Source organism: Peromyscus eremicus, unplaced genomic scaffold, assembly GCF_949786415.1.
Source record: "Peromyscus eremicus unplaced genomic scaffold, PerEre_H2_v1 PerEre#2#chrX_unloc_3, whole genome shotgun sequence".
Lineage (NCBI taxonomy): Eukaryota > Metazoa > Chordata > Mammalia > Rodentia > Cricetidae > Peromyscus > Peromyscus eremicus.
The window spans coordinates 827703-855577 of record NW_026734290.1 but is presented as its reverse complement, the minus strand read 5'-3'; the positions used below and the strand labels follow the sequence as shown (position 1 = coordinate 855577).

The 27875-nt window shown below is 40.4% G+C and overlaps 1 long non-coding RNA gene across 1 annotated transcript in view; it reads right to left on the bottom strand.

Moving 5' to 3' along the window:
- LOC131901134 (uncharacterized) overlaps positions 1-27147 on the bottom strand; it is a 99657-nt gene extending 72510 nt beyond the window's left edge. Inside the window, exons 1-2 of the long non-coding RNA XR_009376383.1 lie at positions 27040-27147; positions 26751-26803 (exon numbers count right to left, since the gene is read on the bottom strand). This is a non-coding gene — a long non-coding RNA (uncharacterized LOC131901134). The remainder of the gene's footprint in view (positions 1-26750; positions 26804-27039) is intronic.
- Between the last annotated feature and the right edge of the window lie 728 nt (positions 27148-27875).

The following is a 27875-nucleotide window of genomic DNA, read 5'->3' as shown; positions in this document are numbered from 1 at the left end:
ACACACAGAGATCTTCCTAGCTCTGCCTACCAAGTGTTGGGATTAAAGGCATGTACCACCACCGCCCAGCTCTCACTATGGCTTGCTAATACCTCTGACCCCCAGGCAACTTTATTAACATACAAATCACATTTCCGCACAAATAAAATACTGTTATAACATACCATGTTTGTCTTTCTGAGTCTGGGTTACCTCACTCAGGATAATATTTTCTAGTTCCATCCATTTGCCTGTAAACTTCATGATGTCATTGTTTTTTCTCTGATGAATAGTACTCCATTATGTATATGTACCACATTTTCTTCATCCATTCTTCAGTTGAAGGGCATCTAGGCTGTTTCCAGGTTCTGGCTATTACAAATAACGCTGCTCTGTTCAAACATGTGTCCTTGTGGTATGATTGAGCATTCCTTGGGTATATGCCCAAGAGTTGTATAGCTGGGTCTTTAGGGAGATTGATTTCCAATTTTCTGAGAAAGCACCATACTGATTTCCAAAGTGGCTCCACAAGTTTGCACTCTCACCAACAGTATAGGAGTGTTCCCCTTGTTCCACATCTTCTCACATAATCTGTCTTCAGTGTTTTTGATCTTAGACATATTTATTTTTGAAAATGATTCTATGGGACCAGTGGCAGACACTTGAAATGACTTTAAGAGGTATTGTATAGTTCTAATTCTCCAGTGCTCATTTCTTTTCTTTTTTTAAATTATTAATTTATTTATTATGTATACAGTGTTCTGTCTGCATGGCCAGAAGAGGGCACCAGATCTCATTACAGATGATTGTGAACCACCATGTGGTTGCTGGGAACTGAACTCAGAACCTCTGGAAAAACAACCAGTGCTCTTAACCTCTGAGCCACCTCTCCAGCCCCACTCCCTTTCTTGTATGTAATTCAGTTTTCTTCTTTTTTTGTGTGTGTGTGTGTATGAATGTGTGTGTGTGTGTGTGTGTGTGTGTGTGTGTGCATGTGTTTGTGCAGACTGTGGCATAGGCTTTAAAATTCGCAATGATCTTTTTGCCTCTGAGTCCAGTTTGCTGGCATTATAAGAATGCACTGCCACTTCCAGCTCGAAAATAATTTTTATGATCTAAGTCTCCTTTTCTTATGGTGGACAGGGAGGCAAGGAAATGGTGTCAGGACCCCTGATACTGGCGTTGCAGATATTAGTGACCATCTAAATGTACTGGGAATGGAAGCTGGATGCTCTGAAAGAATCTTAAATGCTCTTAACTGGTGATTCATTTTCCTACCTATGTTTTCTATTCTTGATTATGTTTCCTATCCAAGGTAACCCAGTCAGGGTTAGATACCAGATGCTGATGAAAGTGTGGAATTCTCCAGAGAGAATTAACCTCAGGCAAAGATGAGATCGCTAATTGTTTATCCAGTACAACATGGTCAGCCCATTCTATGTCTCTCTCTCTCTCATATATATATATATATATATATATATATATATATATATATATATATATATATATATCTCCAACAAAAATGGATGCAGCAGGTGCTATTAATGTATTTCAGCCTACTAATTCACCTAACTTAATAAGTGAGAAGTTGGAAAGGATTTGGGAAGTGATAGAATGAAGAGATAAAAGGGGAAACTGATGTAATTGCTCTTGCGTATTAATTTATCGAAAGAAAATTTAAATTAAAAAGGGGCTAGATTGACCACTCACCAATTGAGAGAAGTGAGTGTTTTTATAGAGGACCCAGGTTCCATTCCCAGAACCCACTTGGTAGCTAACCATTTGTTATAATTTTAGTCCCAGGTAAATTCTTCCTTCTTCTGGTCTTGTTAGACACTACACACAGACACATGCAGGCAAAACATTGTATACATAATTTTTTAAAAAGATAGAAAAAGGAAAGAATAAAATTTTTTACAGTGATGTCATAGCCCTTAGCCATAAAATAAGCCAGGGCTCATTCAAATGAACTCCTGCTGGTGTAGCATGCAAGCAGCTGTGACCCCCTGCTATGTCAGCCTGCTCAGAGGGAAAAGCAGTTTTGATCTAAGGTTGATAGAGATCATTATAATTGTCTATCTAGGAGCAAAGTAAACAGTGCTCTTAAGTGACTTTTCCTTGAAGATATCTGTATTTGGGTTCTCTATCTTTTGTATCTGTGAGAATTGTGGCAATGGTACAGTTATCTTTTAGATTAAACATCAAGATTGACAGGTCACATGGGCCCCATAGCAAACTACTTTTTACTGGGTCATTTCCTTCATTTTCATCTAAGACCTTGTGGTACAGGATGAACATGCCAGAGACATTTCTTTCCATCATTTATATATGTTTCTGCACAACTTTGAGGTAGAAATATCCAAAAATGTCTCTGCTTTTATATTGTGATCATGATCAGAAGTGGATTTGTTAACTTAGCAAGCTTAAGAATATGCAGAGTGCTACAGGAATGTGTCCAGACTTCCTAATCAAAATCCACATGCTTCCTTTGTTAAGAAAAAGCATTGTTTTGGAAATAACTCCCATGCTCTCTTTGCCTCCTGAAGTTAAGAAATCTTTCTCACTTTATCTGTCTTGTCTGGAGTAATTGCTATTCTTAATAGTCAAGCTGACTACCTCTTTAATTAATTAAAACCCAAAATATTTGTGCAAACATGTGAGGGATTTTTTTTAAGATTTTGAAGTTAAAGACACTTCTTTAATTTGGATCATTTTAGGTGATAGGATCCACTTTTAGCTGCTTGGTGGCAGTGCACACTTTTAACCCCAGGAAGCAGAAGCATTTGAATTTTTTGAGTTTGAGGCCAGCCTGCTCAACAGAATGAGTTTCAGGGATACAACGATAAAACCTTTCTTGAAATCACCAAAAAACCAATCAACAAAGAATAAGATCCAACTTTAATCTGGGTAGCAACTCTTGGTGTCAGCCTACATATATAAAGGATATTGAAGAAGGAAGTTCTCTCTTCACCTGCTTGCCCTAGCTCTGGTTACCAATTTTTTTACTTTACTAGCAGTAGAGCCTACTTCCTTAAAATTGTGGTTTATACTCAAGACCAGCCCAGCTGAGATGTCCAGCCTCATGTCCTGAACCACTACTGGACTTTTCAATTTTCCATTGGTAGACAGCCATTGTTAGACTAGCTCTACCACAGCTTATGAGACATTCTAATAAATCCACTTTGTACACACATGGAGAGATTCATTCTACCAGTCCTGTTTGTTAATATTCTGATCCTGCCCCTTGTCGGCATTCAACGTCCTGACATAAAAGCTTATTCTTAAGAGACATTTCCACCCATTTCCCTCTCTCTTTCTCTCCTGCTTTCCTCCCAGGAAGTGTGCGGACCCTTGCACTCCTCCCTCTCTTTCTCCCCCCACCCTTTTTTCCTCTTTCTCTTCCCCTTCTTTCTTCTTCCACTAAATAGACCTCTTCACTCAGTGCTGTCTGAATGTTGTCTTTGTCTGTCACCAGCAGCAGGGCACCTTGGCTCTCTACCTGCCAGAGCCTTCTTTATGCAATTCATAACACTGTTCATGTACAGAAGCTTGAATAATGCAGTGGGTTTTTTTGTTTTGTTTTTTCAACTGCCCTAGGAGTAAGATATGCTGACTATTAACAGTGCTTGCAAGCATATACTTCCTAGCTTCATTATGCTTTAAATATTCAACTTTCTTTGAAGCTTACCCTTTATTATTATTCATTGGCCAACAGTGTGCTCTAATTTTCAGGAATAAAAATCCTAAAGCAATGAAGCCATATCAGATGAGAGAAAGACCTATTATCTTGTTTGTGATCTACTTCCTGCATTTCTTTCCTGGTTGTATGAAGTCCCTGTGACAACTAGGTAAAAAGTGGGTTCAGTTCACCTGACCTCAACTAGAAGTCACAAAACAAACATTTCCTTTTCTGTCTTTTAATCTCTCTTTGGTTATTAATATTCTGGGCATCCTTCCACCTGTGTGACATGGAATCACTCCACCCGACATAGTATAGTGGGCTGTACATGCTAGCCACACTGTGTCCAGGATGAAGAAGGGGAAGTGCCTACCAAGAGCAGAAAGATAGCAGGGTTTACTATTGGAGCCAGGGGCAAGTGCTATTGAAATGCAAATGTTTAGAAAAGGTCTGGGTCTGTGGTGGAAGGCAGGGTCAGGAACCATTGTGCTGTGGCTTTAAGCACAGTGTAACCCTATGGGAGGTACTCTTGTCACTCAGGCCTCACTAGCCAATCAGGCCCTACAGGTGACCTGCCAGTCAGAAGTGGTGCAGGGTTCTTCCAGCTGCTAGCTTCAAGCTTGACTTTGAAGAAAAACTGACAGCAGCAGTTTTGTGTTGTGTGCTGTGCTGTGTGTGCTGGTGCAGAGAGCTGAGCAGAAAACCTGGGTGAGTTGGGAAACCACAGCATTGTGAGTAAGGTTCAGGAGCCAGAGTGGTTGGTCCTTCTAAGATCTGGGTGGGAAACTTCAGCCAGAATCCCTGTCCTGTGAGGTCCCATATGGTCCTTGAAACTTCCTATTCCCAGGATAGGCCTCTGGATAACTTTGGCCTGTGGGCTGAATCTGTTCACATAATTGGGAGTAGGGAGGTGTGTATAGAAACATCTTTGTAGTCAACTTCAACATGCTTTTGGTGCGCTCATTGAAAGCTGGCCTACTTTGTCCAGTACCTTCTAGAGGTTCAGCACTTTGTACTTAACTTTCATGTGTAAGATTCATTTATAGTTAATTTTGTGGAGGTTGTAAAAGGCATCTCATGTGTTGGGTAGCACTCCACAACTAAGATATGAGGGAGAGGAGTTGAAATAATGATATAAAGCATTACTAATTCTTGAGACATAGTAAGTCTCACAAAATAGAATTTAACTGAGGGAGTACTGCCTGGGAAAAAACCTGCCAGGCAGTGGTTGCATACACCTTAAATGCCAGGATTCAGGAAGCAGAGCCAGGCAGATCTCTGTGAGTTTTACACTAGCCTGGTCTGCATAGCCAGATCCAGGACAGGCTCCAAAATTACATATAGAAACCCTGTCTTAACAAACAAAACAAAAACACTGAAAGATAAGAGTATTGTATCCAGGCCTGTTAGAGATTAGGACAATAGGATATACATTTGTTCACCAGGATTGTCCAGACATTTGACTGCAAACCATTACAAAGGAGCCACATCTGATATACAACAAGCCACTAGGCCTAACACTATATCAAATAATGGAATTCTAACTAGCTGCTCATTGAGGCATTACAGGGTCATAACCAACCTTAAGTCCTGGCATGCCAAAAAGTTCCAGTTTTCTTCTTGACAAAATCCTAGTTGTGCCAGATGCATGATATAAAACCAGGTGACCACAATTTGAAAAGTAAAACACTAACTCAAGAGACAGAGTCAGGTTCATCTCTGTGAGTTTGGGCCCAGCCTGGTCTACAGAGTTATGTCCAGGAAAGGATCCAAAACTACACAGTGAAAACATGTCTCAATGAAAAAAAGAAAAGAAAAAAGAAAAGTTGTACACTCTTTTATTAAGTTCTATACTGATCAAGCAATGGTTTCCTTTAGTCGCTCAGTCAGGGATTAGGAATATTGTTGGGAGAGCCTGTAACAACCCGGATCCTAAGCCTTGGGAGATTCCCTGAAGGCATAAAATATTGACAATAGAACAGATTTCCTTCCCTAAAACCAGGAATATGCTTTGAAGAGCAGGCAATGGTCTTGAATCAGGGCCTTTGTGGTGGGGTTGCTTCAGATCCCAAGAATCCAACACTTTCACCAGATATGGCTATGGTTATCTAGCCACAGATCACTGTGGGCTTAGTCAGTAATAGTCTTGAGATATCCTGTTTCACCATATGCAGCATGGTTTGATTAGCCTCCTCTCTGAGTCTGTCCTATTGTATGATACTTTCTGCTGACTTCCTAAAAGTTTCCCATTTCCTTCCATTTTGCCCCTGGAAGTATTATAAAGCTGCTACTCTTCTTAAGATGCATAGTTGACATGAGACATACCTTGTGCAAGATCTCCCCATCCCAGCTTTTATCTTTTCTACCTTATACTTTTCCTCTCTTTCTCATCCCTTGTGATCTTCACCTTAGGATCCTGTCACCTAAGAAGGTCCTGGTGTTTCACATCACTGGGGCACTTAAGTAATAATTTTGGAAATGTCTTTACTGTGTAAGTTTCCTATCTGTCCAAGGGGGTAAACTTGCAGTCTTCTGTCCCTCTTTAAGTTGTTCAGTGTGTGACCTAGAGCCTGAACCTAAATGTCACAAGGTTGATAGAATATGTGGAATGTGGGGGGAAGGTGAGGGGGGCGGGAGGGGGGAGAACAAGGGAATCTGTGGCTGATATGTAGAACTGAATTGTATCGCAAAATTAAAAAAAAAGAATATGTGGAATGCAAACTTTAATCACAGCAGGATAAAAGCAAGTTAGAACAAAAAATGAAACACCAAAGGTGATTTTGTTGTTAGGTAGAACCTAAATATGTTGTCTTTTCAAAGAATGTTGAGGATATCAGGACTTCAGGTGGCAAAAATCATGCAAGGATTATACAAGGTAAGCCCTACTCCGAGAAAGGAACTTCATACAAAACTTGCTGTACCTGTGGTCTAGCATGTCAGTGTGCACCTGAATTAAGAAGTCAAACTTTGCAGGATCACCCATCATCTACTGGTCCTGGAAACAAGAAAGAATCAATATTTAATGTCATGGATTCTTAGTCTGGGGGTTCAGTTCAGCATTGTTGCAGAATTCTATGTTTGAGAGTCAGAAACCCAGTGAGGAGACTGGAAGATTCCATTTCATGGAGTTGTGAGGATGAAGCCTGCTATTGCTGGTTTTTGTTTTTAACTCTTTACTCTTTTGGAGGACTGCCACTCAGCTCTCAAATAAATCATACACAGGGAGGATTACTCTTTCTTATAAGTGCTTGCCCTCAGTTTAGTTTGTATCTAGCCATCTTTTCCTAACTTATCTTATCTACCTTATGCCTCTGGGATTTTATCTTTCTCTATTCTGTATACCTCTCTTTACATTAGATTCCATGGTTTGCTGTGTAGCTGGGTGGCTGGCCCCTGGTGTCCTCTGCTTTTCTTGCTCCTTCCTTTTTTCTTTTCAGTTTTGTCCTCCCAAGTGTTTTCTTTGCCTGCCAGCCCTGCCTTAACTTTTCTGCCAAGCTATTGGCTGTTCAACTCTTTATTAGACAAATTGGTATTTTAGGCAGACAAAGTATCACAGCCTCACAGAGATAAACATATGCAACATAAATACAACATATCTTTGCATCTTTAAAACAATTGCTCCACAGCATAGACAAATATAACACATCTTAATATTACACAACAGCCTGGATTGCATTTTGTGACCACATGATGTTGGGATACCTAAAGTATGAGACATCTCCCATGGAGCCCTGGCTGAGATGAGGTAAATAAATATATGAGAAATTGCATGGATAGGGCCATCTGAGCCTGCTGATATTGAATCCTCATGCATCTGAGACAGAGATAGAGAATTTGAAGTCTGTCCTGCTCTACTTCAGTCTTGCCTTTGCCTAATCTTCTCTTGCTATGTATCCACTTCTTTATTTTAGAATTTGAATGGCATTCTGTGCCACTGTATGTTGGAAAGTTTTAATCCATTTTTGGAATTTACAAATGTCACCATCAAGAGTCTGTCTTGAGTGTCAGAAGAGACTTGAACATGTGAAACAGTGTAGGGGCTGTCGCAGACTATGAGGATCATTGAAGTAACTAAAAGCATTTTCTTCATAGATGATCATGAACCTATAGGTACCTGGTTTAGAACATCATTGATTGAATGAAAAACCTCTCAGACACAATGATATATGGGAACATGTGTCTCTCCTTGGTGACTTTCTTTTGATTGCTTCTTTAGTAGGAGAAGCCTTTTGGGAGCAAACTCCTCACTAGGTGTGTGATATGCATCTCTATAGCCTCAACAGATTTCCTGTTCTTTGTCTATACTGAGTTGTGGTTGAAACTAATCAGCCAGCTTCCTGGTATTTTCATGCCTTCACCATTAGAGAATCTATCTCAAAATCACAGAAGATAGAGTAGAAGCAATTGCTATTCAGTGCTAAGGGAGTTTGTTAACCTGGTCTTTTAATTATGTTGACTATTTTTTAATACAAGGTTTGTCAGTGTAGTACTTCGTGGCCTGAAAGGAGTTCTGTACACCAGGCTGGCCTGGAACTCAGAAATCCCCCTGATTCTGGCTCCCAATTCCATGGATTAAAGTGGGTGAACATTCCTGGCTGTTTTGTTCTTATATTATTGGGTTATGGGCTTGGGATGTAGGTTTTTGTACATGTCAAGCATATGCTGCTGTACTGAGCTTCACTCATATCTTGAATTTTAAAATTTGGCACCAGTTGTCATTCTATTTCTCTATTTGGCATGTATTCATGATATTAATATTGATTGAGCCATGTGAATCATTGCATTGCAGGTGCATGAACTTCCTTCTGCCTGTTACATTTATTTTGAATTTTTAAATGAATATGAGTATTTTATCTGAATGCATGGATATGCATTATGTGGGTACCGGGTCCTCACAGTGATCAAAAGATGGTCTCAGTAACCCTGAACTTGGAATAATGGATAGTTGTGTTCCCTCATATAAGTACTGGCAATTAAGCCCACCTCTATCCAACACCAGCAAGAGCTTTTTGCTAGCTTTCCATCTCTCTTGCCATGTGTTGATTATTTATGATCAACATTTTTATGGCTAATGCTTTCATGTTTCCTTTTATAACTATTTAAAACTATTGTAGTACCTTTTAGTAAATACATATTTTTGTTATAGTTTGAATTGAGGCACTTCAGGATTCTTGACGACTACAGAACTAAAGTAAATGCATAACACTTTGTAGGAACTACAGGAAAAACTTCTTAGTTCTTTCTATCTTTCTTTTTCTACTGATTTTTGCTTGGGAGACAGAATCTTAACATGTACTATTGGTTTGCCTAGACTTGATTGCATACACTAGGCTGGGATTCAACTCAGAGGCCTTTCTCTTCTGAGTCCTACAGTTAAAGGCATGTGCCAATACACCTAGTTTATCCATCTTATTTTTCTTCTCTACAGTTAGTAATTGTTCATACAATTTCTCTCATGTGTACTCTGTACTGTTAATCTGTTTAATTGTCTCTATGTTTGTCAATAAACCTTTCTCTTGCAAGGTGATATTCCATTCAAAGGGTACAGAAATGACAGAAGTGATCCTCCTATTCAGTTTCCTTCTAAAGTGACTTGTTGACTACATTATAATTTGTATGTCATGAAGTAAGTGTGGGGAGCATCAGAATTATTTGACTCTACTCTCAAAAAAGTATACATTTACATTGTTGTCAGTATTATGGTTTCTCTTGTACACATGTATGGGATATTTTAGAATGCAGTGACCTATGATGATGTGCATGTCGATTTCACTTTGGAAGAATGGACTTTACTGGATCCTTCCCAGAAGAATCTCTACAAAGAGGTGATGATTGAGACCTACAGGAACCTCACTATTATAGGTAAGACAGTGTATTTTCCTTCACATTTTAAAATAAGAGGACAACTGTCCTTAGGTTTTGGATGCTGATCTGTCATTTGATTGAGAATTAATATTAGGTGAATAAATTAGTCATATTCTAAGATTCACTGAAGATAGTAACATAAATTTTGGACAATTTTAAGGAAAATAACATATATTTTCTGGTACTATATTTTAGGATACAATTGGAAATACCATAAAACTGAAGAGTATCCTCAAAGTTCTAGAGGAGATGAAAGGTAATTTTCCTGTGCTAATTGATACAAATGTGCCTCTGAGGAAATTAAAATGTGTCCCTGGAAGTTTTAAACAAAAGCAACAGTGTAAATAACACAGATTAAAGTACATCAATAATTATTAAATTTGCAAAGCATTCTTTTAAAAAAAAAGACAAGGGAACAGTGACTTACCAGAATTTACCATTTGAATCATAGCACCATGGAAAATATGTTATAGAACTGCCAATTAATTCATTTTATCCTACTCATATTACAAAAGTATACATAGTGAAGAGGTGATAATTATATTTTTAATCTTTCTAATAAGCACATAGTGAATAGTAATGGTATTGTACTTTGTATACTTGTTGTGACTGTGCTACTAACAGAGGGTGCAGTTAGAGTCAAGAGTCAAATGGCAGTTATTGTGAGGAAACCTTAATCCATATGCCACAAGTCCATGAGTACAGAAAGTCAAATTGTGAATTGAATGGTAAAAAACTTTTATTGGTTAAGCTTTCTTTACTAGATATGTCATATGTCTCTCTGGATACAAGTCATATGAGAATAGGGATATGGAAAGACATAACATTCTCATTTCTTAGAAGAATTAGAAGATATATAGCAGTCCTCATACTTAATATGCTTGTTGAACTTGATTCAAGTATACAGTTAATTAGTTTTCCAGGTGTATTTTTGATGCATCAACAAAATCACTATGCAGAAAAGTTCTATCAGTAGTAGGACTTGAAAAATATTCTTTCTGTCCTAGTTCATTTAGTAAATGTACGGTGACTCACAATATAGGAAAATTTATTAATGCAACACAGACATTAAAACTCTGACATTTTCCAGTTTTCTTCGAATAAATGAATAATCATATATAAAAATATTCTGTATATGTGAACCATGTAATATAAGATCTTACCATTACAAGTATCTTCACAGAAGGAACGTGTGATGTTGAACCTGTCATGGTGCTGCACTGCCTTAGCTGCCACCACATGACCTGCAGGGGCACTGGGATAACTGGTCCAAGAGTATTCTAAACTCAAATCTCCACAAAATGAGGGGAAAATACAAAGAATACAAAGAGGAGAGGAACTGACACTAAAAGTCTTTAAAGATGGTTGACCATTTAATCCAAGCCACAAGAATGAGTTTATCTCCAATGTGGTAAATAGGCAGCAATTGGAGCACAGAATCTCACATGTCAGGTGTTCCCCTTCTTGAGTTTATACCTCCTATAAGGAGAGAAAAGGAACTTTGAAGCGTAAAGGCTCACTTGTCTGAATGGGATCATTTTCTGCTTCCCCGATGCCTGCAAAACATTCAGTTTGGAGCTCTGAATGGTGATGAATCTAGAAAACATTCAGTTTATGAGAAGATCCTGAAACTTGAACTGAAGTCTGTCTAAGTCTAAGGCAATCAGGCATCTACAAAGAGCTGTGGAGTTTTGAAAAATTTTTAGAGATAGACCTTTGGGTGAGAAAGCCCAAGGTTCAAATGCCAGAACAATGCTTGAGGTGTACCTGAGGACAAGCTGGCATGAATTGTACTCAACAATCACTCATCTGTGGGAGTGAGCTAAATCCATATGCCAGAAACTATGGTTGCTTATAACTCCAGTTGCAAGGGCTCTGATTCCATCTTCTGGTCTCTGCAGGTACTGCACACAGACACAAGCAGTTAAACACACATATACATAAAACAAAGCTTAAAAATGAAAGATTTATTTATTTATTAGGTATACAGCATGTATGACTGCAGGCCAGAAGAGGGCACCAGATCTTATTACAGATGGTTGTGAGCCACCATGTGGTTGCTGGGAATTGAACTCAGGACCTCTGGAAGAGCAGTCAGTGCTCTTAACCTCTGAGCCATCTCTCCAGCCCTGCATGGTGCACACTTTTAATTCCAGAACTTGGGAGGCAAAAGAAGGCAGAGCTCTGTGAGTTCAACGCCAGCATGGTCTACAGAGTGAGTTCTAGGACAGCCAGGGCTACACAGAGAAACTTGTTTTGAAAAACTAAAAAATGTAAAAAATGAAATTCTTGAAAGCCAGGTGGTTGTAGTGGATGCCTTTAATCCCAGCACCCAAGAGGCAAAGGCAGGTGAATCTCTGAGTTCAAGGCCAGCCTGGTCTACAGAATGAGTTCCAGGAGGGCCACTGAAGCTACAGAAAAACCAAAAATAAAAAATAAAATTCTGTACAGTGATATCACAGCCTTGAGATAGAGAGCAGTCAGGGCTTAGTTAAAATGAACTTGTTCTGGTCCTGCATAGAAGCATTTGTGGTCTTCTGAACCAGCTTACTTTTAGGCAAAAGAAGCCTTATTCTCAAGTTAGAATAGCTCAGAATAGCTGTTCATTTGAGACCACCATTCACAGTATGAATAGGTGACTTTCCCATGCTGGTTTTTATATTTGTGTTCTATGTCCTTTGTGTGGGAATTGTGGCATTGATGCATTCTTTAAATATATCTTTTAGGTTATGCATTATGTTCTATTTCTCTTTTAAGTCATGCATCATGATATATTTGTATTTAGATCATACTGCATGATGAAAAAGATAATTTTGCTCTATAAATCTCTATCTGCCTAAGTGGCTAAACTTGCATTCTCCTGCCCTATTTATATTGTTAAATGGGCTACCTCAGGCCAGACTTAAGAGAGACTTAAGGATGACAGCACAAGTGGCATGCAAAATCTGTGCCAGACTGGCTTCTCTTCTGACATTAACCACCACTTGATGCATGTCATTATTTAAGATATTCTTGTTCATTAAACTTTTAGGTGTGTGGAAAAATTTATCCCTGGGGAGGCATATTCTCTTAGAGAAGTACCTCCAGCCTTGTAGAAAAAAAATTCTGAGACAAACTTTCTTATGTTGGCTCTGGCAGCCATGAGCACAATCAATTTCACTGTGTTGTCCTTGTGATTGAACCAACTACAATTTTAGATTGAAGAACTCAATTACCACTGACATTTTAAATTAAAAATTTGGGTTATGTAGTCAACTGTCCATTTCAGTAATAGGAAAAGGATTTTTGTGTGCTTGGAGACTAGAATAGAAAGAATAATTTATTGTGTACTCTGCTGGGGCAAACAGGGTACGCAAACAGCTACAGAAGTCACTATTATGAAATACCACCTGATAGTGGCAGGATTGGTGATTTTGTAATTCCCCAGCATGTATTGATCCATGTCATGTGAGTGAAAGCAGCCTAGATTTTGGGTGGACAATTTGGGAAGGTTAGCTTGAGCCCATGAGTATTGAATTTTGAACAATAAATTATCCTATGCAGATATTTTCAATCCTGCTTGTGATGGTTATTTCCATTAGCTGTAGCTGTGTGCCAGGTCACAGGTCTCAGCAGCTAACTTTGCACATAGGGCCATGGTGATATGATATCTTATTAATACCATTCCCTCTACCCGAGAATGGTGTTTTATTTTTGAAAGTCAATAGAGCCTTGTGTTTTTTTCAATTCTATTTGTCTTTTTAAAAAGACAATTATTTGTTTCACTGTTAAAATTTGATTTTGTTTAAATGCATCTCTGCTCTAATCTCTTATTTTCTTTTATTCTCCATTTTTTTCAGGTCATTAAGAATTTCAATTCTCGCTACTTGGACTCCCAGAGTGAGAATTGTTGAGACCAAGGTTGGATAAAGCACAGGGACAAATAGCCAAATGAACGGAAACACATGAACTATGAACCAATGGCTGAGGGGTCACCAACTGGATCAGGCCCTCTGAGTTGGTGAGACAGTTGATTGGTCTGATCTGTTTGGGAGGCATCCAGGCAGTGGGACCTGGTCCTGTGCTCATTGCATGAGTTGGCTGTTTGAAACCTGGGGCCTATGCAGGGTCACTTGGCTCGGCCTGGGAGGAGGGGACTGGACCTACCTGGACTGAGTCTACCAGATTGATCTCAGTCTGTGGGGAAGGCTTTGCTCTGGAGGAGATGGGAATGGGGGGCGGGCTGGGGGGAAGGTGAGGGGGCGGGAGGGGGGAGAACAAGGGAATCCGTGGCTGATATGTAGAACTGAATTGTATTTCAAGATAAAAATTTAAAAAAAAATTTCTTCTCATTTTTCTCAAGTGAGTTGATTATTTACTTCTGACTAGAGCAATGTCTCCTGTTGCTTAGGCTTGCCTCATATTATGCAGTTGAGAATTGCTTTGAACATCTAATTCTGCTTCTGCTGCCCAGTGTGGGAAAGAAAGTTCTGCAAACTGCTTCAAGACTGGACCTAAACTGGTCATTGTGAAGTAAAAATAGACTGGTAAATGAGTGTCCTCCAACTTCCTCTGATTTTATTGCAAACTTCCATATGAAGAGGGACCTGTGTAAGAATTGAGTTCACTGACCAACTTTAAAGCAGGTGTACTATCCTTACAAAAAGGGATGGACAAGAAGAAGCCTCAAAGGTCTTTGCCTTTGACACTAGCTCACATTAGAAATAAGTAGTGAGGTGATCAATTTTATGTATTTTAGATGATTATTAATTGTTCTGACTGGCCATTTGCATCCAAAGAACAGGGAATTGAGAATGTGGATAAAGAACTGAACTTATCACAAATCCAAACTACAGTAGTAACACTAGTTTGACCAAAATAGAACTGGACAAAATGGTGTAGCCCTGCCTAAAAGAACTATTGTTTTACAGGCTTAAGATGAACAACCTGAGAGAAAATGTGTGACTAAACATGTGGTGTGCTCTAACACAAATCCCTAGTCTCTGAAGGACATGGCCATGTAGCCTGTTTCAATTTTTTAAAATAATTTTTGGGGATTATATTACCTCATTTGCATTGTTGCTTTTCTACCTCTAAGCCTTTCCATAGACACTTCAATGTTTTTTTAATTCATGATCTCCTTTTCCTTAAACAGCAGTTACTGTTTTATGTGACTTAAGTTTGGCTGCAGGATTTCTAAGCTATGAAGGAAATGTTAGGCTGCACTGGCCAGTGACTGTGTAATAAAACACACACCTCTTGGAAGAGGAACAGAAAGTGCTCTGAGAGACTGGAATAGTTTCTACTAAAATACATATTTCCCAGACTAGAGTACTGTCTGCCCCTAGGGTAGAATCCAGAGCTGTGAAGCCCTGTGCTGCCTTAGTCATTTGATCTTCCCTTATCTAGTAGAGGAGCTGCTACTGTCCTGAGGCCCTGTTGGAGACAAGCTATTGAGGAACTTTGGGCAAGCCTAGCAAACAAGAGCACTAGTGGGAGGTAGATTATGAGTTTTTTCAAGGGTTCTCCTCTATTTCAGACACAGGGAACCGTGAGGTAGACCATTAGCAATGCCATGGAGAGTGGGGATTCATTGCCTTCAATGTAGGAGGAGCAGGATGGCTGAGCTGTCAGATCTGCTGGGAGTTCAATGGATCATGTGATAGACTGCTTCTGTTGGAGAAGCAAAGAAAGAAAGGAAAATATCACCATGAGGCAGTCTCAAATAAATGGAGGGTTGGCTGAATGAAAACTTTCCTAGCATGTGTGAGTCCTATATTCAAATTTATCATGAAAAGTTACAAACAAAAATTTGGGCTTGTGAGATGCTTCAGTATGTGGATAAAGGTGCTTGCCTTAACCCTGCATCTGCAGGGCCAGTGTAGTGGATGGTGGGTACCAATTTCCATTAGTTGTCCTCTGACAGCTCTATGGACGTGTTGACTTGAACCCTGTCCCTAATAAAATAAAAATGTCATGTTTTAAAATGTCACCACAAAACTCAGTGTTTGCACAATCAATGCTAATTAAAATGTTTCAACCAGATGATGGTGGCACATGCCTTTAATTCCAGCTCAGGAGGCAGAGGCAGACAGATCTCTGAGTTTGCAGCCTGATCTACTGTCCAAGTTCCAGGACAGTCAGGAATCCTTACAGCTACTCTGTCTTGAAAAAAAATCAAACTAAACCAAAAGTTAAATAAATAAAAATAAATGTTTCCAAAGCATATCCTTAATAATTTCAGAGTGAAAATGCCTTGTTTGTAACCAGATAACACCCCTAAATGTCATGCATGAAGCCTTTTAGGGAAATCGGAGAATAGAAACATGGTAAGGCAGGACATGGTGTTCAGGGCCTTGATGACCCTCAACATCAGCACACCTTTGACACCAACTCATGATTCCACAAATTCAAACCATGCGAAGATTCTGAACTCTCACCTGGCATATGAAAAGCCTGGGTTACATCTCCACAGGCCTGTGAACACACATGACCAACAAGCAGGGATGGATATGGTAGCCCAAGTCCTTAGACCCAGCCTTCAGGCGGAAAGAAGCAGGTGGATCTCTGAGTTCCAGGCCTGTAAGGACTATGTTGAAAGACACTGTCTGGAAAAGAAAAAGAAAACTGTATAATGGAATACTGGTCTTTCTGAAAGCAAATCAAGTAATTCTGCTCATCAAGAAAAAACTGCGGTGGCAGCTGCTGGCAAATGGCTATAAATAAACCCTCAGACAGTAGTGAGAAAATGTCCAACTTAGAAAATATTTGAACAGAAAAGTTAGCAATGATATGAGAATATAATGACCAATGAGTGGAGCTGTGGAGACACTCGGAGGGTTTGAGTTGTCACTCGGCAACCCTGAGGACCTGAGTCTGAATCCTCAGCACCTACATAAAAACAAATCCTGGAATGTCATGGAAGCCTCTAAGCCCAGCAAGGGATGAAGGACATAGAAGTATTCTGAGAGCACGTAGCTCAGTGAAACCCTGTCACAAAATGAAGATACATGTTATTTCTCTCTGGTATCCATGTTTGCACATAGGGTTGTACAATCTTGCATGGTCACACCTGTGTCACACACACACACACACACACACAACACACACACACACACACACACACACACACACACACACACACACACACACACAAGACAAGCAATGGGTATAGGGCAATGCCCACAATCACCTGATGTGGAGATGGCAATTGAAATTAGAGGAGAAACTAGAGCACCTGACCAAGAGGACTGCTCCAGTGTGCCTGAGGGTAACGGGAAATGGTGTGGCAGTTTGAATAACCACTGGGTAGGTTTGGTTGCTGCCAAACATGGGTCTCTATGAGGCAGTTTCTGGGAGAAATGGAAACACAATACAGGCTGAGCACCCTTAATCCAAAACCTGAAATCTGGAGTTCGAGAACACTGAATTTCAGATACAGGTGTCCCTGTGCCCCATTATAGGAAATGCTGCTCAACTGGAAGTGGTTTTACTCAGGACATGGAGATAAGATCCTCCAAAAATTCTCAACCAGTCAGAGGACACCTCCCTGGGCCACACAAGCTGAGATCCACTCAGCCTCAGGAGAAAGCTGCAGGCATTATCATGACAACATAGACACTCAAGACTCCAGCCAGATCCAGGGGCCACCAGCTGGCGCCTGGAGGAAACTCAGCTGCAGGGTTCTGTTGATGCACCAGACCCAAAATTCCTGCCAGCCAAGCCTTCAAGGCAGCATCAGCAACATGAATAGAAGCAAAGATAATTAGCTTGGGGAAGCTGTCTGCTGAGTGATATGAAAATCCTTTTCCTCAAGGGGGACATCCAGTCATACTTCTACCCTCTCCAAGGCACAGTCCAGGCAGAGGCAAACATAACATTTGGATTATCATAAACCAAGATTCGAGCAGGGGATGACCTTGCCTGTGCTCGGCAGTGAGCCCTAACTTTGCCAGACAACAAGAAAGCCTATTATCCATGGGTGAGTTGTTACCACAGGAATATACTTGCAGCTGACTGATCTCTCCAGGACACTCCCTAACCTGAATATGTGTTACCTATTCTCGCTATGCATTGGAGCTAAAAATATCATACAGGAAGTTCCCGAAATGAACATCACCAAAGTTGTACATTTTACACTATTCTCGTTGGGATAGCAAAATCTCCCATGCCAGATGTGCTTGTGACCTCCACCAAATGCCCACTGTCAGTGCCCATCACTAAGGAGCCGCTTGAGTTACAGAAGGGATGGTGCTGGAGGACAGACTTAACAGAATAGATGCCCCCAAAACCAAGAGGACCCACAAATGACATGCGAGCACACATCATGGAGACTGCCTAATGCTGAGGCTCATGACTATGCCCAAACCTGGAGGCCACAGGTAACTGGTAAAGGCCCAAATGGTGTCCTTATGGATGGGGCTGTGGCTGTCCATGTGACTCCACCCCCACCCACTCACAGTGCCCTCAGGAGTAAAGGACTCCATTACTTTCTTTGTTTTCCTTTGGTATTGCCTGAATATGGACTCAACCACTCTTCCTCCTGTAAATGACACAGAGTTTGTCCTAGGACATAAATACTGTACCATGAAAACACAGAACATGACCAGGACCACACAATGGAGAGCTAGGAACACTGGCTCTTCATGCTCAATGACAGGAAAAGCATCAACCCTTCTGTTACCTGCAGACTGGCTCCTTGAATCTCCCCAGGTATGCACAGGGCAGCTACTGCATGTAGTAACCTTTAAAGGATACTTAGTGTTTACAAGCCATTGATAGAATGCCTCTTGTATGCAGGTGCTTGGAGAAAGAGCAAACATCAAGTAAAAGATAGAAACATCCTAGAAAGTGAAAACTAGAGCCTCTGGCATGGCTCATTGGGTAGAGGGATTGATTGGGATGGCTCATTGGGTAGAAGACTTGCCATCAAAGCTGACATCCTCAGTTAAATCCCAAGTGGAAGGAAAGAATCAACTACCAAGAGCTGTCCTCTGACTTCCACATGTGTTCCCATGGCATCTCCCCAGAACATAACTTCACGTAAATTGTTGTAATTGTTAAAAAGTGGTTGAGTGCTTGTTGCTTCTGCAGAGGACTGGAGTTCAGTTCCCAGCACCCGCAGGGAGGCCCACAACCATTTCAGTTCTAAGGGATTCAATGCCCTCTCTGGCATCCAGAAGCACCTGCATTCATGTTCACATTCCCCCACCTTCCCCCAAAAAACAACAACTGAAAAAGCCAAAGCAACAAAATCTCCACACTATCTCATGTTGACTCCTCCCTGATAGAGTCCATCTCTGTTTTGTGCTTCACTCCTTGTCTTAGTCAGTGTTACTATTGCTGTGATGAAACACCATGAATTAAAAAAAAAGCAAGTTGGGGAGAAAAAGGTTTTTGGCCTATACACCTATATCACTGTTTATCATTGAAGGAAGTCAGGACAGAAACTCAAACAGGGAAGGAACTTAGAAGCAGGAACTGATCCAGAGTCCATAGAGGGATGCTGCATACTGGCTTGCTTCCTCTGTGGTGACTCTAGCTTTTGTCAACCTGACATAAAATCAGCTAGTGTATCCCTAGTAAAGCTGGGCTGACTCCTGAGATCTTGAATTTCCTGACTTCTTATTCTTTAAATCAGCAGAGAAAAAAAGATCCCTTCCTGTCTCCATCTGGCCTGGTCCAGCTTGAGGCCAGCAAGACCCAACTATAGCATGGCCTCACCCATAGCCCTTGGATGGCTCTGCTTCACTCTTGGTTGCATTCTTTCCCCCCACTCTGCAGTCCCTCTCTCATTCCTATTTTTCCTCATGTCCTAGGCTCAGCCCTTCAGTCTTCATCAGAATGGAGATTGTCGTGGAAAAAAAGGACTCCCTGCCTGGGGAGACTCTACAGCTCCATTATGCTTAACCCCTGCATGGCCCCTGGGCTCTAGGAACTCTTGGGCTGCCCCAGCTCCACAGACACTGCTTGCTGCTCCCTTTCAACTGCATACTACTTCCCTGCTGTGCTTCATATAAGCACTGTAAGATCTCTGCTCTCATTGTCTGTTCTCCTATGGTCCTTTGCTGTGCTTCAGATACTATGTTGAACTTTCTGGTTATAGCAAATCCCAACATGGCCCTGCTCCTGAATCCAGCAGCCACCAGCAGCATAGATCATGGGGCCACTGGCAGCTTTGGGCCCTGGACTAAGAGCTCCTTTTTCCTTAAAGGGTCACTCCAGGCTGAGACACACTGGTTTGCTGCTGGGTCTTTCAAACACAAACCCTCCATGCCTCTGAACACTCCTGGGTCTAGCCCCTCAATGCAAACCAGTATCTTCTGCTGCCTTCCTTGCCCTGCCTCTTCAGGCACAAATGCCCCATCAGAGCATCCTGGATCTCTCTGGGTTTCTGGTGTGCCATATGACTTTCCTCCCATGGCTGGGGATGTCTGCATGCATGATTTATGGCTGCAGCTGGACATGGATGCAGTGCCTGACTGTGTTTACCAAGCTGGCCTCACATTCCTGGTTTCAGGAGATTCTCCTGCCTCCCAAGTGCTTGGAAACAGGTATGTGCCACCATGCTGGCTAGAAAATAGGTTTGATCAAAGACACATACCTGATGTTCTTGCTACTTCCAACAGTCGGGACACCAACATTCTGAGTGTCCAGCCATCTTGGACTTTGTGTAACAGTGAGGACTCCATGAAGACACTGTCACTCTGAGGACATGGCTGTGTTAAGCAAATCAGGCAGCGTGCATACATGTCAGAGGTTATAAACAAAAATGTCAGGCTGTCCTCACTCAATGGTATGGTGCTCAATGGACATGGTAAGGGCCCTAGTTCCATCCCTGCCATCACAGTAAACAAACATCTGCTAGGGATATAGCTCTGTTAGCATCATGGAGAAGTCCTATATAAGACCACCATCATGTATGCAATCAGCAAGAATGCTTATTATCTCAAGAAAGTTTCCAGGATGCTGGGGCCTGCCATCCTATGTAAAGGCAAGATGGCAAAGAATGTGAGAGAGATGTATGCGCTCCTTTTAATCACAGTTGAAGGTGAGTGTCCAAGGAAGGCAGCTCATCTTAGATATGATTGACTCATGCCAGTGGCAATCATGTTAGAAACTTTTAATTTGTCAGAGGCACTAGTAATTAATTGTCGTTTGTTTATGACTTCTAGTCAGAAACTGCTTGCCCAGTTTCAGGAAACTGAAATTGAGGTCTGATCTCTGAGAGAAGATTGATCAGCCTGTTAGAGCATCTTCTTGCTCCTCTGATTCCCCCCTTGAGTAGTGCATGAACTCAAATCTTGGAGATGTTTCTAATTGGTAAAAAAAACTTCATCATCAGAGTAGGAGACTATCATGGAGACTCACTGGACCAAGATGCAAGAGTCTTTTGTGTGATTTAAAAATCTTAGCATTAACATAGGGGCTTAAGCTAGAAGTATAGCTCATCAGGTATCTTCTAGTGGGATCAGAAAGCTAGATCCCATTGGTGTATAAGTGAGGTTGCAGAGTTGGGAATAGCCATGCAGACATTGTTCTAAACAGAGGCCATTTTCCCATTACCAGTGGCAAGGTGAGCCTCCCTTTATTTGGTTGTGGAGATCTGCAAGCTTGTAATAGGTTTGGTCCAAGGGCTGACATTGGGACTTTAGCATCATCAGTTTAGTGGTACCCAGACAGGAATTATCATTGAGTTAAGGCATCAGTGATGCAAGAGCCAACAGCAATTAACAGAAGCAGAAGAACCAATAGCCTTTGATGGCTGACAGACTTCCTTATCGAGAAGGAACTTGAAAATGAGAATGAACATCAGTAATTATTATTATTATTATTATTATTATTATTATTATTATTATCATTATTGATTTTTCAAGACAGGGTTTCTCTTTTTAGTTTTTGTGCCTGTATTGAATACTGCTCTGTACGTCAGGCTGTCCTTGAACTCACAGAAATCTGCCTGGCTCTGCCTCCTGAGTGCCAGGATTAAAGGTGACCATCAGTAATACTTTATCTCAGGTTCCATATGACAAGAAATTACCCTTAGATGTAACTTTCCAAGGGGAGAGGTGGAACAAGGGTGATGTATTGGCTTCTATAATTATTTCCTGCTGACATTGGCACATTATTGTCAGGGCCTTGGAATGCTAGAATGTTAGTCAAAGGTAAGGAGGCAATTTAGAACCCTCTGGTTCATTGACCAGCTGAAGAAACAGCATTTGCATCAGTTGGATCAGTTTATACCAGCTTTCATGAAGTTCAGGGCTCATACTCATATGGAGCAGGTTGCCATTAACAATTGATGCCTGGACGTGTCTGTCAGCAAAGTACAAACCTGTGCAGACAGTTATAAACTAGGAACAGAAATTAAAATTTATGACCTTATTTGGAACTTTTAGACCCATATAACGCAAGCCTTTATGTCATCAGATCTTTATATTTCTCAGACCCTTGTCAATTCTACCCATCCTGTCAAATAATTCCTGAATAGGGGAGTGTGGCTTAAAAAGAGACAGATAGAAAAAACAGAGACATACAAGAAAGACAAAGACATAGGATAGATTTGGAAGGACTATCACTGAATACTGTTGTATCCAGTTTACTCTGCCAGTGCTTATATACAGCTGAGCAATAGACAAGAGAGGATCTGCAAAGCATACTACATTGTTACAGACTTCTTTATCTGAAGGTTCTTTGGGTTCAAGGAGCAGTTAAGCCACTTCCCTGCAACACAGATCTTAAAAGGTCTTATTAATAAAAAACCTAGAGCCAGATATTGGGGTAAAAACTGAAAGATTAGAGACATAGAGAACAAGCTACTATATCTTAGCCCTATGAAATCCTCTGTCAAAAGAGAGTTAGCTCCTCTCTGCACCCTGCCTTATTACTTCCTCTCTTCAGAACCTCTCAACATAGTTACTGACTTTCAGTATACAGAAAAAGTAGTCCTACATATTGAACTGCAAAATTTATCCCTGATGAGTCAGAATTAACTTTGTTATTTATTCATTTACAAGAAATAATCAGAAACAGGAAGTATCCCTTATACATAAGTCACATCTAATACCATATGAGTCTGTCAGGTCCTTTAGCACAAGAAAACGTGGAGATTGATCAACTATTGATAGGAAATGTACAGAAGGCCTCAGAGTTTCATAAAAAAAATCATGTCAATAGTAAGGCTTTAAATAAGGATTTTTTAAATAACCTGGAAACAAGGTAACGAAATTAAATGGAAATGTCCTACTTGTTCATTTTAAATTCAGAATCTACTACCTGCAAGATGTAACCAAAAGGGTACTCAGAGGAATGAAATCTGGCAGCTGAATGTGTTTTATTTTGTAGAATTTGGAAAATTGAAACATGTGCTCCACACCATTGATACCTACTCAGCATTTCCATGGGCAACTGCTCTGAGTTTCAAAAAGGCTGATTTTCCAATCTAGAAATTACTGGAAGTTATACCTGACAATGATCTAGCCTATGTCTCTGGTAAAATGAAACAATTTTTTGCTTATTACAATATAAAACATATTACAGGTATACCATACAATCCTACAGGAGAAGCAGTCATAGAAATAACAAATTGAACTCTAAAGGGTATGCTAAATAAACAAAAAGGAGCAACAAAACCACCCAAAATAGATTACATACTGCTTTATTAACTTTGTATTTTTTCAGTGCTAATGAGAAAGGAACAATAACTGTGGAGATATATTGGACAATAGAAAAAAACTACAGAGTTAAATCAGCCTATATATTTTAAGGACGTGCTGACCTCAGAATGGAAACCAGGATATGTGTTACATTGGGGATGAGGTTTTGCTTTTGTTTCTACAAGAGAAGATAAGCTATAAATACCATCAAAATTGATAAAGGTTTAATTTGAGGAAGACTGACCTCTTAATTAGAAGAGGTGATAATTTCTCAACCAGCATGACCATTCAATTTAAGTTAACTTGGCCTACTGGTATTACATCACACATAAAATTCATGTCTTCCAAAATGTTGTATCTTCTCTTCTTTACAGAGAGTTATCACAAATACTGTTTATGTAGGCCTAATTCAATTAAAAATTAAAGCTGGCTTTGGAGTTAGAGAATGACTCTCTCCTTCTTTAAAGATAAGCATGTTGTTAAAAAGAATATGGAAAATCGCTGTATCATGTCAGAAGGGTCAACTGATATGGGACAGAAGAAAGCCAAAATTAAGGGATGATTTTATTACCACAGTTCTCATAATATTTTGGTTCTGTTTTGATTCTTTAAACTTTCCTTAAAGTATGCATTTTATATATATATATATATATATATATATATATATATATACATATATATACACACATATATATAACTGAACATAAATCCAGTTACTCTGAACCTGATAGAAGAGAAAGTAGGAAGTAGTCTTGAACACATTGGCATAGGAGATCACTTCCTAAATATAACACTGGTATCACAGTCACTGAGAGAAACAATCAATCAATGGGACCTCTTAAACCAGAGAAGCTTTTGTAGAGCAAAGGACACAGTAAACATGACAAAGCAACAACCTACAAAATGGGAAAAGATCTTCACCAACCCCACATCTGACAGAGGGCTGATATCCAGATTATATAAGGAACTCAATTAATTAGACATCAAAATGCCCAACAGTCTAATTAAGAAATGGTCTATAGAGATAAACAAAGAATTCTCAACAGAGGAAACTCAAGTGGCTGAAGCACATTTAAGGAATTGCTCACATCCCTAATCATCAGGGAAATGCAAATCAAAAGGACTGTGAGATACCACCTTACACCTGTCAGAATGGCTAAGATCAAAATCATTGAAGACCGCTTATGCTGGAGAGGATGTGGAGCAAGGGGAACTCTCCTCCACTGTTGGTGGGAATGCAAGCTTGTACTTTTCCACTTTGGAAATCAATATGATGATTTCTTAGAAAATTGAGAATCAACCTTGCCTAAAACACAGCTATACCACTCTTGGGCATACACCCAAGGAATGTTCAATCATACCCCTAGGGCACATGCTCAGCTATGGTCATATCAGCATTGTTTTTAATAGCCAGAAACTGGAAACAACCTAGATGCCTTTCAACTGAAGAATGGATAAATAAAATGTGGTATATTGTGGTATATATACACAGTGGAGTACTACTAAGCAGAGAAAAACAATGACATCATGAGGTTTGTACGCAAATGGATGGATCTAGAAAAAATCATCCTGAGTGAGGTAACCCAGACTCAGAAAGACAAACATGGTATGTACTCACTCATAGGAGGATAATAGATGTAAAACGAATGATGACTACACTGCTACTAACAACTCCAGGGAGGCTACCTAGAAAACATGACCCTAAGAAAGACACAGGGATCGCCCAACAACAGAGAAATGGTTGAGGTCTACATGAGCAAACTGGCGGTGAGGGGAGGTAATGAAGGACAAGTGTCGGGGGGAAAAGAGCTTAGGGGAGCAGGAGGTCCCAGCAGGATCAGGACCAGAGAGGGAGAACAAGGAAAAAGAGACCATAATAAATGATGACCTCATGAAAACAAAAAGAAGCAAAGTGGTAGAGAGGTCCCCAGAAATCCTCAAAGATACCTCAACAATAGTCTACTGGCAATGGTCCAGAGAAGCCCAAACTGACCTGCTCTGGTGATAAGATGGCTAAACACCCTAACTGTCATGCTAGAACTCTCCTCCAATCATTGATGGAAGCAGATGCAGAGATCCTTGGCCAGGACCCAGGTGGAGCTCCAGGAGTCCAATCAGTGAGAGAGAAGAGGGATTGTATGAGCGAGAGATATTAAGACCATGATTGGAAAAAGCACAAGGACAAATAAACAAACTAATGGAAACACATGAGCTATGATCCAATAGCTCAGGAGCCCCAAACTGGATCAGACCCTCTGGATAAGTGAGACAGATGATTAGCTTGAACTATTTAGGAGGCCCCCAGGCACTGGGATTGGAACGGGTCCTTAGTGCATGAGGTGGTTTTTTTGGAACCTGGGGCCTATGCTGGGACACTTTGCTCAGCTGGGTGAAGGGAGGAGGGGACTGGACCTGCCTCGACTGAACCTACCAGGCAGAGCTGAATCCCCAGGGGAGTCCTTGCCTTGGAGGAGATGGGAATGGGGAGTTGACAGGGGGGAGGCCAAGGGGGGACCTGGAAGAGGGAGGACAGGGGAATACATGGCTGATATGTAAAATTAAATTAATTATAAAATTAAAGAAAATGAAGTGTTTCTCCCATCAAAGTGCTAAAAGAAAAAAAATCTATTTTTGCAAGACTTGTGGACTCTGATGTGTGCCCCCAGCATGTAACAGGATCCTCTTAAATTCTGATTTTTTTCCATGGAAAAACTTTTACAACTCCTAAACATAGTCTGTTACAGTAGTTTATTTAAAAAAAATTGCAACATTTAAATTGGAGTGGTTCACTTCCACTCAAACAAACAAATGTTCCAAATAAGAATAGCAAGACAGAGAAGAAAATATTAATAGCTGGACTCAATACATACTACATGAGTTATAGTAAGTCATCAAAATCGTTTATGTGCTTTTATTAAAATACAACAATGTGCACAGGTGGCATTTATTTGTTATTAGATTAGCCAGATAAGGATTAGAATTCTGAGATTGGAACAGGCAAACACAACTCTATATTTAGGATTAAACATGTTGATTTCTACCTTCCCTCTCCATCTTCTCTACTTTTAGCTTCTGAAAGTGACTAATCAATAAAGAATAGCTAGCTGGTGACTCTTTCCAAATGGCAAAGGACAGGAGCCACGCACAATATTTGATAATGGTCATGAAGAGAAGTGTTAATTTTTTCAACCAAGTGAAGTGATTCTCTGCTCTAAAGCATAATTTTTGGCATTTTTGTAAGTTTAATATCTGATTCTTTTGTTCCCAGAAAGAGATGTTCTCCAGAAATAGATGTGCAACTTAGCTCATATAAATGCTAGCATGTAACCCCACACACATAAAGAAACATGAAAAAAAAAACAAAGTCCCACTTATGAAGGAAGTGAATTTGTAAGTCATGCCTTGTGACAGCCCACATCTCCATGGTGTATCCCAACCCATCTTTCTCTAGGTAGAAGAAACTGGCATGCAGAGAGGCTAAACTGCCAAAGACATAACCAAGAATTTCCTGGGTGTGCCTGCTGTCCTGCCCTTGTTTTGCACTCTGTTCCTCAGACCTGCATTCTAAACCTGTACCTGTGGCTATTTCAGACCTTATTCTCCTTGGATAACCTTTCATGTAGCTCAAAAGGGCCTGTTTCATGTCCTAGGAGGAGAAGGACAAAAATCAAAGTGACTTTTCACATCTGATAAGGTCTATTTACTTTCAAAGGAGGAAATTTGTCAAAGATCCGTTTACAGAAACCTTGTTGAAGAGGCACAGAATTTAGAATGATACCAACAAGTTTTCACAGGGATTTATGTACATCAGCCCTGGAGTTAATCTCCAACATAAGGTAACTAGTGGACACATTGTCAATCATTACTTATACCTCTGCATACCTGGAATTTATGGTGCTACATTGCTCTCAGCATTAAGGAGCCTCTTCTGACCTTCAAGGAAGGACATAGCATAAGATTGAAATTCATTGTCAAGGCAGTGAATTCAGACCCAGTTCCCCATATCTGAAAATTCCAATGGTCAGGAAATTCAAGGAAAAATACATTCGTTGAAGCGAAGCTTGTATATAACACATTAGAAGAATTTAGCATGGTACTTGTTATGGCAAGACAATTTCAGGGGACACTTATTGACAGGGTCAAGTGGTTTGTGAGTCTTTGGGTGTCTCTGGGTCTTTGTAAAACTGTGACAGGGAAACACAGGTTGGGTTCAGGAGGAAGTAGGATCTCTTCTTCTGAGACAGATAAGGTGCTGTTGAGCATTTCATGAAACACACATCTCACTGACTTGTGAAAACCCCTCTGTCATATAGTGCTTTCTTAATATCTTTATTACACTGAGTTATCAGGCAGAGCAACTTAGTACGGGAAACACTGATCATAGCCCACAATTCCGGGTAATAGTTCCATTTTGGGAAAATCAGGATAGGAACTCAGCTAATCATAGTGCTGTGGGATGGTCTGTATGTCAAATGTGTTGCTGATTGGTCAATAAATAAATCACTGATTGACCAGTGGCCAGGCAGGAAGTATAGGTGGGACAAGGAGGAGAATAAAGCTGGGAAGTGGAAGGCTGAGTCAGAGAGACACGGCCAGCCGCCACGATGACAAACATTATGTGAAGATGCCGGTAAGCCACGAGCTATGTGGCAGGGTATAGATTAATGGAAATGGATTAATTTAAGCTGTAAGAACAGTTAGCAAGAAGCCTGCCATGG